The sequence below is a fragment of the Channa argus genome, chromosome 12 (genome assembly GCF_033026475.1).
Source record: "Channa argus isolate prfri chromosome 12, Channa argus male v1.0, whole genome shotgun sequence".
Classification (NCBI taxonomy): Eukaryota; Metazoa; Chordata; class Actinopteri; order Anabantiformes; family Channidae; genus Channa; species Channa argus.
In genome coordinates, this window is record NC_090208.1 from 1,105,562 (window position 1) to 1,112,500 (window position 6,939).

The window sequence follows — 6,939 nt, forward strand, 5'->3', positions numbered from 1 at the left end:
CCTAATGAACTAATACATGCTGATGGATGAAGCAGCAGTCAGTAGGATTTCCTGATCCAGACTGTTCTTGATCTGATACTTAAATTATTGATAGGAATTAAAGAATGTGATCCTGTCTCTGCTATAGCTAATGACACATTTGTCATTTGAAGCACTACATTCAGCATCACTCTGGTTATGTTCTTCCTCGTGTGGTCACTGCTGTTCCATCTCACCTGCACATCTTGCTGATACAAAGATACAGAGTGACACAGTGAACCATCCACTGGAGCCTATTTGTTAAGTTACGCTGAGTCAGCTACTGACAGTGTAGCTTTGGATTATTGGAAGTGCTGACGATGGTCATTAACGACATGCTCTGTTCTGCATCTTCTAATAACGAGATCTTTAGCTCATATTAATGACTTATTATCTCATTATTACGAGATGAGGCCTCCAGAAAGTTTTCTTCTTTGGTAAATGCAATGCGCTGCCTTTTTATAGTATCACTGATCTACGATCTTAGTTTTGATTCATTACTGCAAATGCTTCTTTGAACATTTGCTGTTTTCAACACACATGTGAAATGAGTTGATAATTATTTTCTCCTTTTGAAAAGTTCTATGTATCTGGTCTGTAGCCTTTACATTTAAAATCAGGTTTTCTCCTTCAGTCTGTACGTGAATTTAACTTCTTCTCTCTATGTCACAGGCATATCAGTTCTGGTTTCTGTGGTTGTCCTGGTTCTGTTTCTGGTTGGACTTGTGCAGCTGTTGAGGAATAGAACAGGTATGAAAAGTGAACTGCTCAGTGAGTCTTGTCCAGTCCTCACGTCTGTACTGGAACTACAACTTTGACCGAGTCTGTTGGAAGATAAAGTCTGCAATGACATTTTAATATCAACCATTTTTTTCAGGTTCATGTTGGACATCAACCCACTGCCTCTACTGTAAGTCATGTTCTTGTTACTTTACATTTCTTACTTATTTTCTCTGATCATTTTCTGACAAGACAGAAAGTTTGTAGTTTTCACATTATTTTTTTTCTCTTTACACTGTTGGAGATGTACAAAAAGGTGTTGCAGTGAGTCTTCAGGACTCAGGCCCAGATGCAGTAGCATCCATAGCTGCTGTGTGCCTGATACCCACTGAGCTGTAAAGCACTTCATATTGCAGTAGTCTGAACAAAAAGTGCTATATAAATACAGTTTGAATCATTGGTTGGTTGATGTTTCTGAAAGTAGTGTCACATAAATCCACTACTTAAATTAGATAAAAAGCATAGTGATGAAATTTTTTAGGAAATAACTGGCAAAGACCTGCAGTTTACCTGCACCAAGCAGGGACATCGTAGGACAACTTAGTTTTATCTTTATCCCAATTCCTCTGTCTTTTCACTTCCTAATACTAATTCTATTTTCCTCCTCACAGATAGCCCCTCCCCCACATGTGCACTGTCCCCTAAACCACTTCCACCTCGACCTCTTTTTTCTCCTGCTTTATGTCAGTCAGCAGTCAACCTTGCTGATTTCATCCTGCTAACTTATTCAAACTGTGCATCACTCTCACTTTACGTTTGTTTACAAATCTCAAAGTGCTACACAAGCAGATTATGAGCAAGAATAAAACATAAAAACATGTAAAGCATAGAAACATAAAAAACATAAAATAATATATAAAAAAGATAATGATCACTTTAAAATGCTTCACTGAACAAAAAAGTCTTTAACTGTTTTTTGAAACAGTCCACAGTCTGTGGTGCCCTCAGGTTCAGGTAGAGTGTTCCAGAGCCGTGAAGCAGCTGCTGAGAAGGCTCGATCCCCCATTGAGTGGAGTCTGTTGTGGAGGGGTAGAGGTGATAAGTGTTGGTAGAACGAAGGTGTCTTGTTGTAGATTGCAATGTGAGGAGTTCTTTAAGATACTGTGGGGCATTTCCATGGATGCTCTGGTGGGTAAGTAGACAGAGTTTGAATTCAATGCAAAGGTGGATGGGGAGTTAGTGAAGTGTCTGGAGAACAGCAGTGATGTGCTCATATTTCGCACCGTCATAAGGATCCTGGTAGCATTGTTTTGAACATATTGGAGCTTTTGAAGGCTCCTGCCAGAGATCCCAATGAGAAGAGCATTGCAGTAGTCCAGCCTGGAGGAGACAAAGGCCTAGACCAGCCTTTCAGCGTCACAGAGGGACAGAGAGGGGCGGAGTTTGGCTATGTTTCTGAGATGAAAAAATGCAATTTTGCAGAGGTGTTGGACATGTGTTTCAAATGACAGGTGAGGGTCAAACTTGACCCCCCAGGTTGTTAACAGAGTTGAAGAGGGTAATGGTGCGACCACAAAAAGAGATACAGTTAATGGGGGAGGAATGAAGCTGGTGGGTGGTACCAACTAGAAGGGCTTTGGTTTTTATGCTGTTCAGCTGAAGGAAGTTCTCTGTCATCCACGCCTTGATGTCCTCCAGGCAACAGGTGAGAGTTGATGGAAGTGTCGGTGGGGTCGGGCTCAGTCTCACGTACAGCTGAGTATCATCAGCATAGCAGTGGAAGGAGATTCCATGCTTGCCAATGACGTGGCCCAGTGGGAGCATATAGACGTTGAAAAGGGTCGGTCGAACCAACCCCTGTGGCTCCCCACAGGTGACTGAGATTTGGCATCCCCTATGGCCACATACTCATACTCTATTTGTGAGATAGGAACCAAACCACCCCAAAGCAGTGCCAGAAAATCCAACAATATGCTGCAGACGATGAAGGAGAATTTTGTGGTCAACTGTATCAAAAGCGGCAGTGAGATCCAGAAGAATGAGGAGAGATGGGAAGCTCTGGTCAGCAGCCATTAGGGGGTCGTTGGTGACCCTGACCAGGGCTGTCTCTGTGCTGTGGGAGGGGCGGAAGCCAGATTGAAATTTTTCAAACAGATTGTGTCTTTTGAGGTGATACTGGAGCTGGACTGAGACAGCTTTTTCTAAGACCTTTGATAGGAATGGAACATTGGACGACAGTTTGCCATAACTTCAGGTTATGGACAGTTAAGTTGGTTGAAACAAAGAGACGCTCAAGGTAGCAGGGGCCTCAAGGATATTCTGGAGGCTGTTGTTATAGTAGCCCACCAGTTCAGACACTGAGGGAAATTTTAGGACAATGGAGAGATTTTTGATGTCAGCATTTAAATCAGAGACATTTAGGTTTTTCACATTGTGGGTTGGAAAATGATGTATATGAAGGGAAGTCCATTGAAATGATTTTGTGGTCCGAGACACCCAGGTCGTATACTTGGCGGTTAGAAATGGGGTCATTACTTAGTCAGTAATGACTAAGTCGAGGTTGTGGCCCTATGAGTGGGGACCTCAACTTTCTGCTTCAGGTTTAAGCAGTCCAGCAGTTCTAAGAACTCAGCAGCAGAATGGTTAGAAGGTGCGTCCACATGGATGTTCAGGTCTCCGAGTATCAACACGTTGGGTGATGATGTGCAGAAAGTTGAAAGGAGTTCACACATTTCTCTGATGAAACCTGGGTGTTGCTTTGGTGGCTGGTAAATAATAAGTATGAAACTAGAGAGTGGATGTTTACACAGAGGAGGGAGGCATGACAGTTTCAAATCTTTATGGTGGATTATGATTAGACCCCCAATGCGACCAGTGGTGGGGGCTTTTTTAAGGTAGGTATATCCAGGGGGCAGGACTCATTCATTCCTGGAGGTGTCACCATTCGGAATCATTAACCACTTTGTTCCCCAAACAACAACAGCAGCACCACCAACAACAACAACCTTTGTCTGCAACACAAGCCCTTCCTCAACTACAACTGCTGGTTCCTCAACAAATTAATGATGCAACAACTGCTGCTGCTGCTGCTCCAACAACTGCTGCTCTTAGGTGTTAAAATTTCCTAGTTTTAATATTTTAAATCAAGATCAGCTAAAACCACACTGTGGTGATAATTAAGAAGTGATTAGATTTTTTAATGATTAAGTAATCAAACATTTTCTCATATCTTAAAAGTGCTATAACTGTCTTATCTTATTGAATAAACAAGTGGTGGTGCATTGTTCTGACTTTCATCTAAGCCTACTTCCGCTCAATATATTGACATTTTCCAGTGTTTTATTCATGGTGGTTGTTAAATGTGTTGGTTTGATGGTGTCCTCAGCTCCAGAATTGTTGATTATAAATCCACGTTGAACTCAGAAGTAAGAGTTGTTTCTACCTTATTGCTTTCAAAATGCTTAATTGTTTAACATTTTGGTAAAAGAAGCAGTACGGTGCCAATCAGAGTCCCTGAATGTTATTTTAGCATCTGTTTTCATTTTGAAATGCTGTCCTTCAAAACCCTTCCTTTGCACTAAAAAGGCCCCTGATCAGACTCAGGTTGGTGGTAGTGGGGTTGTATGAGATACTTCTCCATTGTAGGCATATTACTTATAGTAGATGTCAAGTTCAATTGTGAACAGTGTGTTAGATGTTTTTGAGCTTATTTCCATATCTCCTGCTGGTTTCTAATGTGGTCACTTGATGTCATTGTTGCCAAGTTTCTAAAGTGTTTCTAATCCCACACGTATTGCTGCTGAACCATAGCGGTGTGTAGTATTGCTCATACGCTTTGCTTTCTTTTATGGTTGATTTTAAATATTAATAATATTGGCACATTGTTTTTGTTTGTATGACGGTTGTCTGTCCAGTACTAAGACGTGCTACACTCAGATCATTACTTTCCACACAGAACATATAGAATTAAAAGAGGTTCTTTGACTGCACCTCTTCACAGTAAGCGCAGTTTTAAGGACGTGAAAAAACATGCTCATTGTAGCATAAAGCAAAACATTTTGTCGGCTTCATACCTTCAACAATTAACTGTCGAAAAGTACAGAAAGTATTTTCATCAGGAGAACTTAATTATTGACCCTGGAACTCATTGTAATTATGGTTGCAGTAAGTCGTAAATATTAGTTATTGAAGTATTGAAGACAAGCTCTGTAAAGCTTTGCTTTCATTTCGACATTAACAAACTGTTCTTCTGGGAATCTTACAACAGGTTGAACAAAACAATGAATTACTGATTCGTGATTATACTCAGAGTTTCCTTTGTTTGACAGTGACAGTTGTCCTGATGGACCAAAGCATGAAAAACCCAGACTGGTTCCGCTTTCTTGATCATCTTGTAACATCAGTACAGCTAAACAGAACTACTGCGTGTTCACAAAGAACAATGGTAGGAAGGGATTTGAAATAAACCAAAACTGAAGAACAAGTTTCAAATAAACTCCAGTTAAGAACTGGTGCCACAGCACTGAAAAAGAATTCCTGAATAGCAGCAGCTCTGTGTTGTTTGTGATCTAGTCAGGTGTCATTTCTTATTCCACTTGTCAAAGCATCAGCTAAATATCCTTGACTTGTTTTGAAAGGGACATGTTGCCCTGGCAACTATACTGGGTTCCACGTTACACTGACCACACGTCTGAAGTAAAAGAGATCTCACTCTTTGTCTGTATCTGCAGAACTTTGCATGAACTTATTCACAGAACAATGACGACATGTTGGTTTTTAAGTCATTTTCTTCTTTGGTTTCATTTACTGAAAATGAAAACTAAAGGTGGTGAGTTCAGTTTCATTTCATTGAATCACAATAACCCTGCTACACAGCTTTTATAATGTATGTGCTCAAAACAATCATTGGATGTAATGATGAGATTCCAGTTTCACATCATTCCACATTAAAAGCAACAGGCACATAAAAAGTCAACTATGAATACGGGTGATGGTGCAACAGAGGTGCTCACAAATGTGTAAAATCACTTCAAGTGGTATCAAGGTGTTTGCAGAAGAGAACAAGTGCATTTACAATTATAGGCTACAAGCAAAATGAATAATTATAAGTATTTATAAGAAAGAACCAACAGCTGGAAAAATGAGTCATAGCAACAAACAAAAGGCTTTGTGTGTTGACGTCTTGCGTTTTTGAAAGAAAGCGTTTTCCACATTTTCGTGCTACAAAAACAGGAACACGCCCAGTCCTGGAGACTTCATGCATAATTTATGCATCACCTGAACAGTATATAAGCTGCAGCAATACAGAGCAGGTGAACAGAACCACAGCATCAACATCTCAGAAAACTACTCAGCATTTCTCACCTGTTCATCATGATGAAGCTGATTGTTTCTCTGGCTCCTTTAACTGTCACCAGAACTGATGACCCAGTAATAATCCTTAATTGAGGAATAGCCAATGTTTTATTTTTACAAAGCACAAAAGTTGTAATTTCTTATAAGCATATAACCAGATAAAATCTAGTATATGATTCCCTAGAAACAACAGCTGCTGGACAAGTCTACTGCAGCAACAACAGCCATTGTTTTCCAAGACCTTCATAAACTACAACCACGTCCCAGCAACAACAGCTGCTGCTGTTAGTAGTTAAAATAAGCAGCGACATGTTCTGACGGTGCCAAATCAAGATAAAATGGCTAAAACCACACTCAGCTGAAGATGCAGTAGAATTTAATGATCAAATTTAAAATAAAAGGAAAAAGAATGAATTTGTTTTTCTTCATGTATGTGTGGGTTCCTCAGAGTTCTCTGGTAAATGGTTGTATCTCTTTGTGTGACCGTGTGGTGGACTGTCCAGGGTTTACTCCAACTTCTGTCCAGTGGCAGCTGGGTGTCGGCTGCAGCTCCCCCATGACCCTTAACGGGATAAGTTCTAATAATGGACGCGTGAAGCTTCAAACTGAATGTAATTGGTTTTTCTGTGACCCAAATGGGTTTGAAGAAATAATGATCTTTATCACCTGTGGTACTTAAATGTGTTCTATACCTGAACACATGTAAAACACTGTCTGATGCTCTTTTCACCTCTAGAACATTCTTCACCAGGAGTCTGCAGATGATTTGAAGCAGAGTTTGTCATCGCAGAAGCTCAAATTTCTGTCAGTATGGAACAATTTTCTGTTCTTATAATAATTCAATAT